The following is a 13,032-nucleotide window of genomic DNA, read 5'->3' as shown; positions in this document are numbered from 1 at the left end:
ACAGGTCAAGAGAAGTTATCCAGTTTGAACAACAGAGTGAAAATAGATTTAAAAAAAATAAACTTGCATGAGGGGACTATTGAGAATGGGGGAGGCTATGCATGTGGAGGGACAATAAGTATATGGGACATCACTATATCTCAAATTTGCTATAAATTTAAAACTTTTAATAAAATGAAGTAAGTAAACTATTTGTAATTTAAAAATATTTTTAAATGTTTATTTGTTTATTTTGAGAGAGAGAGTGTGAGAAGGGGAGGGCAGAAAGAGAGAGGGAAAGAGAATCCCAAGTAGACTCCATGCTTAATGCAGAGCTGGACAAGGGGCTCCCACTACTGTGAGATCATAACCTGAACCCAAATTAAGAGTCAGACACTTAACTTACTGGGCCACCCAAGTGACCCTTAAAAAAAAATTAAATCAATCAATCTGTGGAATCTGTAGGCAATGAATAAAGTTCTAGTACTCATGCCATTGGGGTCAAAGAAGGAGAAAAGGTAAGAGTATGGTACTGAAAATGAAGGAAATGATAATGGTCAAATCTTTCTTACTTCAGTGAAAGACTTAAACCTGTAGATTCAAGAAGTGGTTACAACCACACAAGATAAATGCAAAAAAAAGAAAAAAAACCAGTTTAAGACATTATAACTAGATATCTGAAATTAAAGATAAAGGGAAAAAATTCCTGAAAGCTGCCAGAAACATTACACTTAGGAGAAAATGATTTAAATATCAATGGATTTCCCACTAATCCATACATACAATAGGCCAGTTAGAAATGGCACAATATCTTTGAAGTGATGAAAGAAAAAAAAAAACTGCCATAAAAAAATAGCATACCTATTTTAAAAATTATTGTTTTTAATTTATTTATTATTTTGAGAGAGAGAGAGAGAAAGAAAGAACTCATGAGCAGGGGAGGGGAAGAAAGACAGGGAGAGAGAGAATCCCAAGAGTCAGATGCTTAACCAACTGAGCCACCCAGGTGCCCCTCTATTAAAAATATTCTTAAGGAGGTGTGCCTGGGTGGCTTAGTTGGTTGTGTCTGACTTTGGCTCAGATCATCATCTGGTTCATGAGTTTGAGCTCCTGCATCAGGCTCTGTGCTGACAGCTCGGAGCCTGGAACCTGCTTCAGATTCTGTGTCTCCCTCTCTCTCTCTACCCCTCCCCCGCTTGCACTCTGTCTCTCTCTCTCTCTCTTTCAAAAATAAATGAACATTTAAAAACTATATTTTAAGGAAAAAAGATGAAATAAGACATTTCTAGATTAATGAAAACTAAGGTATTTGTTACCTGGAAAATGGAATTGCTAAAGGAAGCTCTTCAAACAAAGTAAAACAAAACAGACTTAAAATACCAATAGAGAAAGAGGGCAGAAAAGATACATCCTTGGGTAAAATAATAGACTATACTTCTCTTCTTGAGTTTTTAATATTATATCTGATGATTAAAAGTAAAAATTATAATATTATGTCATATAGATCTCATAATATGTAGAGAAAATGTGACAGTGTATTTTTTGTTCCGTGTTTTTCTTTTTTTGAGAATGATATTATTGAAAGGATGAGTATAAAGGATCTAGGTGTTGGTCAGGTTTTTAGATTCTACCTGAAGTAGTAAAATGTCAATATTTTTTAAATTGTGGTATATTCCATACACGTTGTAATGCCCAGAGCAACTACTACTTAAATTAAAATTATAAGGAGACATCTTAAATATCTTAAATTTCTGTAATTCATGTTTCAGTTAATTAAAATAGAGTCAGCACTAGAATATTAAACGGCTGTAAACATGACAATTTGTGTGTGGGAAAGGCTACGGTAGGAAATGCAGATCCTATTAAAGTGATATATGTGTATACAGAAAACTGAAAACAATATATACCAAAATGTACAAGTTGTGAGTGCACTTTCCTATCTGAAAGAGGCTTAGAAGATCTGCTGTCCAACTGGACAAGTTTTGAAAGAGTGAAGTATTCTGATAAAACTGCTACATTTAATTCTCATTAGTTACCACATATGTTTATGTAGATGAATACATATGTTGCTATGCGCTTCTGTTTTTATGAAACAGAAAAATAGAATTCTGTTTTTATGAAAAAGAATTCTGTTATTTTACTGATACAGAGTTCTTGAGTGTCTTTTGGCGGGGGGTGGCTAGTGAGGTGACGCATACAAGCAAGCATTAAACAGTTTCAGTTATAAAATAGTCTACAGTGAAATAGGGGATTGGAATTAAGGGTACACTTAGTATGATGAGCACTGAGTCATGTATAGAATTGTTGAATCACTGTATCATACATCTGAAACCAATATAACACTGTCTGTTAACTATACCGAAGTTAAAATAAAAAACTTCTTAAAGAATATTTCAAAATTAGAAAATAGTCAATAAATCAAATCTTCTTTATGTAAATCTGTGTAAGGGGCAAAATGTACTCCTAGCACCAGGAAACTGGTGAATTATACCCTACACATTTCACCTTTTAACTATTCCTACATGTTTGCTTTCATTGCTAAACTAGGATTTGAGTTGCAAAGGAATGTATAACTATCTTTACTAATTTCTTGCACCTCCAACATCCTTAGTTCAAGTTACTCTTGACAGCCTATTAAGATTTACAAATCTCCTTTCATAAGTGAACTGTTACTGAAGACAACTTCATAAATGAATACAGAGTGACAACTAAAGTCATCAAACGGCTCTGTAATTATTGGATTAAGGGAAAATATGGACAGATTATTTGAGGTACTTGTTCAATGCTATTTGAATATTACACAAGTGAGACTTTTATCTGCTAATATATTTTTGCCTCATTAGAAATTATTTGTAGCTTCTTAAAATATAGTTATTTTTATCTTCAAAATTATGCCCACACTCAGGAAATCTTCCAAGTTATTATCTCAGACTTAATTCTGAAACAAAATTATTACTGTTTTTGGGAAGATTTTGGCAAAGAGTAACCAGATGATAATACTCTGGGGTTTTTTTGAAATGTTCTTTTAGGCATGTTAGTGTATCTCCATCATCCAGCATTAAGAGATAAATGGCTTCGCATTGAATATATATTTCTGAATCTAAATCATAGTGCCTCAATATTTATACTTCCTGATGAGTACAGTTGACCTTTGAACACATGAGTATCAACTGGGTAGGTCCACTTATATACAGATTTTTTTTTTCTTTTTGGATACAGACAGTACTGTACATGTCTTTCTCTTCCTTATGATTTACTGAATAACATTGTCTCTAGCTTATTTTATTGTAAGAATACAGTATATAATACACATAAATGTGCAAAATATGTGTTAATCTGCTTATGTAATAGGTACAACTTTTCTTATCAACAGTAGGCTTTCAGTAGTTAAGTTTTGGGGGAGTCAAAGTTATACATGGATTTTTTTTACAACAGTAGGGGTTGTGCCTCTACTCCTCAAGATTTTTTAAGGGTCAACTGTATTGGCAAAATTATTATATTATATTATATTATATTATATTATATTATATTATGTATTATTAATTAAATCATACCTTGATATATTAGTGCTATAAATTCCAGAACAGAATATGAAAAACTGCCCTTATTGGAAATAAGAATTTATATTTATATTATTTATATTATTTATACCTTAGTTTTTCAAGTATTAAATTTCCATAGATACTTGGTAACTTTAATTAATTTAAAATATTTTGTAGCTAGCATCAAATATGAGTTCATTTACCTTAGAAGTTTATAAGATATACTTTATAAATGTGTATGTATCAAGTTCTTATTCTTATAACTTTGATAACCAAATTTTAAAAATTACAAAAATTCAATAGATTGCATTTGGAATTTTTAAATTTATCTTTATAAGGAAAGGAAAAAGAATATAGGCTAGACCTGTTACAAAATGTTTTTACATACATAATCTTTTACTAATTGAACATAACATTTTGGTATGCAAAAATAGAGAGAAAATTTAGTTTTCAATAACTGATTCGCCTTAATTTAGCTTTATTATTGTAAATTAAGGTATGGCTTAACATCATAATGTTTTTCTTATTTTTAAGACATTAAACAAAACTTCATAAATATACAGTCTCTATTTTACATATCAAATGATACCTCATTAGAAACCTTGAGTAGGGTAAAATGTGTAATTTTACTTGGTAGTGATCTATAGTACATAAAAAATTAGAATAATGTCAAATAGGATACTATAACATAATGTAAATAATCCTGTCTTGGAGAAAACAGGTGATGTCCCATAAAATAATAAAATAAAATATTAAACATTATAAAACTGACAGATCACATAAAATATCTATGAGAATAATGCTTGTGTTTTAAATATACAGAATTTTATAACTTTTATAAGCAAGTGACCTTATTACATTGTATTGTTCATATTTTTGAATCTTAATAAATTCTTTTTTGTGTCATTGTGCTCGTCTATATATTTTCTAGTTGCTATTAGTCTTGCTAGGAAGTTCAGTATCTGTTTTCTTTGATAGTTTTTGACCATACTTGTATGTTTTTTTGGTCAAAGTTGGTCTATTTGTGTACATTTTTCCAAGAGACATTTTTCTACTAAAATTACTTGATTTTTTTCATCATGATCTCTATGAACTCATGAATTCTGTTTTTGAAAGGGTCCATTGTAAAACCTCGCAATTCATATGTATTATACGTTTTACTAAAATCCTAATAAGTAATTTTTTGGTGGATATTTCTTCAACTATTGATCTTAGAGTTTCTCAGACATTGCCCAAAAAAGTTATGAAAAAGTAATTTGTACTTCCCTCGAGTTTCCAATCAACCAATGTCCTTTTTTGAAAGCATCAGATTTTTGATGAAGACAATTAATGAACCAAGCAGTAGGGACAAAAATAATCAAAATAAAATATTACCTAATGCTATTAACATATATAAAAGATTTCCCTAGACATCAATTTGTCATGTGGTAAGTGAGAATTGTGATCCAGCTATTTTCATTGTAACCTGATCAAAATAGCTGATATATTTACAGGAAGTCTTGAAGTCTGTCATCCACATTTCTTATATGGCTAGTCCATGGAAACTACCCTAGCATTTACACACAATTAAAGCTTATCCAACTGTATTTTCAAAAAGAAATAGACGTACATATGATATTTTTTTTTTCTAATTGTAGCAGGTAAGAGCAAATGAACTCTGTTTTCTTAACTACTGCAGAAGAATTTTTGGAATTTTCTTTTACTTCTGCCAAAAAGTATATATTCTATTCTATTCAAATATATATATTTGAATATATATATATTCTATTCAAATATATATTTGATTATTCTTTCTTGTTGTTTTGTTTTTCAAGTATTTTACTCTGCATACATGCTATGTACAATAATTTCTGAAATATAAAACAGAACAAAATAAATACTTACTAGAAGCATTTCACTATTTCCATCCTCCTTCCTTCTGTTCCATCAGATATGTCAGAATGTAATTACATTTTCTATCCTAACTATGAAGCATTATTTTTCTTTAATCTTGAGTACTTATTTATCCATTTAACAAATCCAGGTTTTTCTTTCTTTCACAATTACATGATGAATTGTATTCTAAATTGCACAGATGCTAAGGAATTCTAAATTAGCAAATAATTAAAATGACAAAGTTATAACTAGATAATCCATAATTTAACAGAAGGAGAAAATATACAGCTAACTTAATTCATTATTTTGGTGTTATCAGTTATCTACACCAGATCATTAATGACAGTAGTAACTACAGTCATATGTAATGATCAAATCAAAAGTAATATATTTGCATTTTTATTGCTCTTGAAATTTCTTTTCTTTATGATTTTATTTCTTTTTAAAATGTTATTTATTAATATTTAGAGAGAGAGAGAGAGAGAGAGCCAGTGTGAGTAGGGGAGAGACAAGAGAGAGGGAGAGAGAGAATCCCAAGCAGACTCCATGCTCAGTGCAGAGCCAGACATGGGACTCAATCTCACAACTGTGAGATCAGGATCTGAGCCAAAATCAAGACTAGGACACTTAACCAGCAGAGCCACCCAGGCGCTCCTGCTCTTGAAATTTCTAATTCTATTGTCCAATGTGATGGGGCCTGGTAGAAGCAAAGTAGGATAACTACGTGGGAATGTCAGGTAAAACAGGACTATGTTCTATTGTTGACAGTTCAAGAAGAAAAGAAAAAAGGCTTGAGATATTGCCAGAAGGATTGAGAAATTAGGTTTTATGATGAATAAAGAAGAGAACGAGAGGAACAACATATATGAGTGACAGCAAAGTTCAGGGAGAATATCAAATGTAATACAAAAGTGTAGTCTGGAATTACACATGAGGATAGGATGTGATGAGAAACTGATGAGCACTGAAGCTTGTACGATTTAAGTTCTGAGTGGTTTCACTGGCCCACCCTTCCATGAGTGTCTAATATTCTGGAAGAGTCTGAGAAAAGAGCTTCCAAAGCCAAATGCCTCTCAATGTCTTTACTAGATATTCAAAGGATTCAGCTGTATTGCTTCATATCAATATGTTTTGATCATCAAATTCTTTCAGTCTGAGATTCCAGAATTACTTTTGACATTTTGAGATTATTTGGATACCACAGGATGCAAAATTTAAATAAATAAAATAAATAAATAAATAAATAAATAAATAAATAAATAAGCAAGCAAGCATCACATGTCCCATGCCCCATCTTGTAAAACAACTGGATCTGTTTAGCTGATTCTCATCCAATCAAAATATATCTACTCAACAAAGAGCCTATAGCAAACATTTTAATTTGTACCGTACCTTTTATAAAGTACCTTGTATAAAGTGAGCAAACAACAACAAAAATAAGTAAATAAAAATGATACCTTCAAAGCCAGGTCCATTCCAAGGAGCTAATTTGCAACTGGCATACGAGCCATGTCACTATTCAGGATCTAAGGGTAGCTGATTAATTTATTCACCCCTCTTTTTACTGGTCAACATTATAAGATAACATCACTTGCTTTTGTGATTTTCTTTCTTCTTACATTAAAATTATTTTGTTCATCTCTTCCTATTAGTACAGAATGAACAAAATATACTCACTCTACTGGCACAATAAAACACAAACCCTAACTCAGATATAAGAATAGGACAAATATGATGTGTTTTACTTTTTTATGTTACTAAATCACAATTACATTTGAAAACAGAGCTAGGATAGACTTACAAACAGTGTATAAGCCCTTGTTGTCAACATTGAGGTGGAACTAATGCTTACAGTGGCCAATAGATGATTATCTCTCTTTTTTATAAAATTAGTAAAATAAATAAAATAAATAAAATAAAATAAAATAAAATAAAATAAAATAAAATAAAATAGACATGTGAGTCTGTGGGTAGGGGCTGCTTTATATTTCTAAATATAATGATATATCTTCTTTCATGGACATAAATAGCACAGCAAAATTATAAAGAAAAGTAAGAAATATTTCACTTAATTGAGGATATGTATCAAAGCACTTTGAAAATGTTACTTTCAAATGAAATACAAATATGAATTTCATTTTAAAAATGATGTTGATTTTCAAAAATTTGTGGAAGGCCTAGCATTTTGTAATGTATAATGGTACATTTTTCTTTGTCTTGGCCAAGACACATGACAAGGAACAATATTGGAAAAAATACATAAAACCAGGAATACGGTCATGAAAAATGTCTACCATCAGAAGCAATAGACTTGAGAATGAAACTTCTGCATCAGTATATGCTGGTAGGGCTTATATTCCTTTCTCGACTTATCCTCCTAACCTTACACTATAAAATTAAATGTTTATAAAATCAGAGCTCTAAAACTCTCCATTTTCCACTGTTCTTCCTTTCTCATTTTTAGTCTTTGCATCTAAAATGATCTGTGAAAGAATAAAGTCATACTTCAGCTGCTGCTGTGTTTAATCTATCAGCATTCAGACATCTCTCCAATGACATTATTCACAGAGTCAAGAAATAAATGCAACTTCAAAGTATTAAATCTGGTCTCTCTCTCTTTTTAAATATGATAACATTTTCAAAGGTGAAAGAGGTCTTCCTCGAAACTAGCAACTGATTTCATGCTGTAAGTTCCTCATTTTATTTGAATTTGATATTAAATAGATGGGCACACAGCCATATCAAATATGACTGCCCTACTTTGTTAAAGTCAGACATATTAGAAAGTAAGAGACCTATGCAGTCATTATTGATCAGAAGATGACAACGTGTCATAACATTTATTGAGCACCTATTTTTATTGTACATTATTGTCTAATATAATATCCATAATTTCTCAATATGAATAAAATTGTAGTATATGAAAAAAAAAGACAGGCCATGAATATGGAAAATTTCCTACTTTAATTCATGGCAGTTTCTGGCCAAATGATTTTAGGCAAACTACTTCATATATCTCTTTCATTCGTCTGACTTTTCAGATGAGGGTATTAATCTACTTCATAGTCTATGAGAATTCAAAGAAATAGTTATTTTATGATAATTTGCTGTAAACCATAAGATATTAAACAATTATAAATCATTTGTAAAGGTCCTATCATCAGATAGAAAAATTATAGAATTTCAAAAGGCATAGCTATTCTTCAAAGTAAAGTTGGTCAGATTTCCCTTTACCTAAAACAAATCTTTTTAATAGAATCATGAGTAGTGGTAACCAGATTGCCTGTGGCCCTACTTATTCATACAGCAGAGGTTTGAAGCCAAGAAGACCACAGCATCAGCCCCACTTGGTGCCACTCATTGAGCAAGAGTGGCACTCCAAGAAAGCAGCTTTAGTGCAGTGGCACAGGATATCACACAGGAAGAAAGCAGGCCATAAAGATGCAAATTATTCAGCTCTGCCTGTAGGAACTGCCTACTTTGAAACAGAGAATGGGGAACTCTTCCTTACTGTATTATCTAAAACAATGGAGATCTTGGTGAGAACAGTTGAGAGAAGGCTGGTAGCTCCATGATATAAAAAACATGGCAGAATAGATAGAAATTTAATAGAAAGATCCAGGAAAAGGAATAGCCAAGAGACCTTCTTGGGATCACAGTCAACCCTAGGGATCTGGAAGGCTCTGCAAATGTTCTATGTTGCATTCACTCAAAAGCAGGAAAAGATGGAGGGCAGACTTGAAAACACACAAAGAAAGCCAACAAGACAGACAAGAAGCCTCATTGGAACAAAGGGCTTAAAATAACTTTTGAGCAAACAGTGTCTGAATATTAAGTCGCTCTGACCCAGGGAAAACTCCTTGGAAGGCAGGCTTTAGAATAAAATCAAACAGAGCCCTGGCAGTCAGAAAGATCGTTCCAATGACCTAGGATGTATCCTTTGAATCCTAAGAGAGAGTTTCCAAGCTAAAAGTCCTTGGCTAAAGATGGGAACAAAAAGAAATACTTAAATAAAGTGCCTGGATTATGATGATAGCATAAAAGATAATAAAAAGGGATGTGGGGGAACTGGAGAGGGAACCTCAGAGACTGCAACACTGTAATCAAAGTTGGCTTCACAGAATTAATTTGATCAAGTCACTTACCAAACAAATGACAAAGCAAACAAGAAAAACAACAATCCCTGAGCAGGATCAGGGACCAGAGTTACCATGTGACCCAGCAACTCAACTTCTAACTATACACCTTCCAAAGTGAAAAGACACATCCATCCAAAAACTCGTACAAAAATGGATCAGAGCAGTAGCATTCATATTAGCCAAAAATGGAAACAATTTAAATGTTCATCAGTTGATGAATTAATAAGATGTAAATAAAATGTGGTATATCCATACAATGAAATATTATTCAGTTATGAAAAGAAGGAATAAAACATTATTCAACGTGGATGCAGCTGAAAACCTATTAATTCTATATTTAAATTGTTAAGAAACTGCCAAACTGTGGTATTAAGTTTCATTTGGTGGGAGCAAAACTATCCAAACAGGATTGTGGTGATGGCTTCACAACTGTATGAACATACTAAAAAGGACTGATATGCACTCTTCAAGCAAGTGAACTGTATCTTAGTAATCTTGTTTTCAAAAACATGAGCATTGGCAAAATTAATGCCAAAATCTGACAGGGTTTAACACTGAATATTGGATCAGTGGGATTAGATTCAAAATGTCTGGAACAGACATATATTCCAGACAAATATGTCTGGAATAGACATATTTTGCAGTTTCTGTCCTTCCATGTGTAATTTCTGAAAACACCTCTCCAGCCAAAACTCATGCTGAAGAAGTGCCACAGAGGTATTTTTACTTGATGACTGTGTCCCGAGGAGCCATTGATTAGGAATCAGTCCCTGACTAGAGAATGGACGCACAAATAGATTTTTTTTTTAATTTTAACTGAGAGGCACAAAATTTCCAATAAGTTACAGGTACTTAAATAGGAAGTTCATGTTGAACTGGAGCTAGAAAAGCCATCTTAAAGACAAGATCAGGCTGGTTATCGCAAAGAAAAAAACTGTTTGCTAAAAAGAAGCACAAATACAGAGTAGTAATGCAAAGCTAAGTAGAGATGACAAGCTGAGGGTTGGGGTGGGGCAGAGAATGGCAGAGAGGGAAAGAATAAATAAATCATTGCTTAAGTTACTGGGGACTTCCTACTTCCAACTTCAACTCACACTGTTTCAGGTCTGAAAGGGCCCACACATTTCATTAAATTTGACATACTTTGGGAAGTGCCAATTCTTACCAACAAAATAACTCTAGAAGTAAATCAAAATTGATAGCAAAACCTAGTTTATATGTAAAAGCATAATGAAGACCTGACCATGGAGATGCTGTAGGCTGGAGTTAGTTCATGGTCTAGAAGGGAAAGTAAACAGTCTCTGATATAATGTGGCAATAAAGGTATTTAAACCCATGGAGGTTGATGTACCCATGCCTGTAAAGATGAGAGACCCTGGAGGACTTAGTTACCAAAAGCAGAATATATAAACTATATAGGTATTAGAGGACTTAGAGAAATTACAGAAAGTAAAAGGTAAACTCAGGTTCAAGATGTAACCCATAGGATATATAAAATGAAGAACCATTGTATAATTCATTAGAGAAGTCTTTTCTGCAATACTCCCAAGTTTATGAGGAGAAAACAAAGCAAGAAAGTACCATCTCATCAAGATATACTAACCTAGAACTACAGACAGGTATTAAACCTCACACTGCACACAGTAATAGGTGCAGTACTAGTAAAAAATCTGGTTCTTAATAACTGCTAAATATGAGAGCCCCAGCAATTTAAAGTATTGTTGCTATAACTGAAAACAGAGATGATGTATATCGACAGTTTAGGTTTTGAAAATATACGTTGTCAGTGAAGTGAAATTTGTCTAGAAAAAAAAGGCAGACTCATATCCTTAGAATTTTATAAGGGATAGAGATAAATGTTTTGAATTAAGAATATGTTATTTCAGGGTACCTGGGTCGCTCAGTCGGTTAAGCATCCCACTCTTGATTTTGGTTCAGGTCATGATTTCACAGTTCATGAGATTGAGCCCATTGTTGGACTTTGCACTGACAGCACAGAGCCTGCTTGGGATTCTCTCTCTCTCCCTCCCTCCCTCCCTCCCTCCCTCCCTTTTGTCTCTCTCTCTCTCTCTCTCCCTCTCTCTCTCTCTCTCTCTCTCTCTCTCTCTCTCACACACACACACACACACACACACACACTAAATAAATAAACTTAAAAAAAAAGAACATGATATTTCAATATTCAATGACAAGTTTTGTTTTCTGTGTATTTGTTAAGAGTAGTGACATGTAACGAGACATTAAAGTAAAGCTTTGGCCTTGATTTTGATCTTCATCAAAGGTCTACTTTTTGAGTGTTTTGGCACTTAATTCTTCAACATTTTAGACAAGGGCAAAGGCAAACCTATCTTCAAAGTCTCTAAGGGAATACACTTCTTAGACAATAATCACAAAAGTAGTATGTATAGCCTGCTTATGAATCTTTGCAAAGATTTCCTTTGTGTATCAAGACATCAGAGAGAAGCAGAAAAATGTTGATATATAATAACAAAATATTATTTAAAAAATGGAAAATATGAGCGTTGAATGATAATTTACGGAATCTGTGCAATGTCAAAGAAACTCCCAAGGGTAATAGAAGATGAAAATAAACAAGCACTCTGTAACATAAAAATTCCTCATGAGATCCTATCATTAGTCAGATTATTACCAGCATTTGTCTTTTTCTCTTCATATCCAATAAAAAATTAACACTAACTTGCTTAATGTTTTACCTAGTAAGTTATAAAATATCAACTTATAATAATAGCAGAAGCTTTGTAAAATTTACTTGTGATGCTATATATTATGTATAGGCTCTGGAGACTTATAAACTTTGGTCCTTCAGAATTCTTTGTGAAAAAGAGCAGTGTTAGAGATTGAAGCACATAACACCGCCTGAACAGGATAGGGGTCTTTTTTTTAGCACATTTTGTCTAGTGTGATGACAGTTTTTAATTCGCTTCAAAGCTATATAGCTTTTTAACATATGAGAAAATTTTACAGCCAAATTAATAATTCAAAATTCAAAGTAATAGTAAATTTTGGCTGAAACATTCTGTCTTAATTAATTTGTCTACATACACACACATTTTTCAAGTCTCATATTTTATCCAATAAATTGGTCATTTAAAATGGCATTTGGTTTCATTCGTTCATGAACACTTTAAAATTATACACCAAATCATGTGTGCGTATGTGTATTTGTCTTCACTTGTGATTTCTGTTTATTACATTCTCCAAATAGCCCTTAATTTGAGAAAGTTGAAAGAATCAGTACTGTAAATGTTGCTGAAAATGTAGGGCAAAAGGGGTAACTTGAGAAAATACTTTTTGAACTTTATCAATGTTGCCAAAAGAAAATAATAAATAACCAAAAACAGAGAAAGAGGTTCCCTGTGTATTTTCTGTCTAAATGCCACATGCTCCAAATGTTAAATCTCTGAATGCAATTTATCACTGATGCTTTGACATTGCTATACTGATGATGGCCTTTAAAAATACTTTGCTTAACTAAA

General features: G+C 32.4%; 1 long non-coding RNA gene across 1 annotated transcript; it reads left to right on the top strand.

Moving 5' to 3' along the window:
• Positions 1–2,599: 2,599 nt before the first annotated feature.
• LOC125171830 (uncharacterized) lies at positions 2,600–7,939 on the top strand. Its single transcript, XR_007154435.1, has 3 exons — positions 2,600–2,750; positions 7,623–7,740; positions 7,861–7,939. It is a non-coding gene; the product is annotated as an uncharacterized LOC125171830 (long non-coding RNA).
• The last annotated feature ends 5,093 nt before the right edge of the window (positions 7,940–13,032 follow it).

The sequence above is a fragment of the Prionailurus viverrinus genome, chromosome C1, assembly GCF_022837055.1.
Source record: "Prionailurus viverrinus isolate Anna chromosome C1, UM_Priviv_1.0, whole genome shotgun sequence".
Lineage (NCBI taxonomy): Eukaryota > Metazoa > Chordata > Mammalia > Carnivora > Felidae > Prionailurus > Prionailurus viverrinus.
Note: the sequence above shows the minus strand (reverse complement) of the source record. Positions and strands in the feature narration are given on the sequence as shown.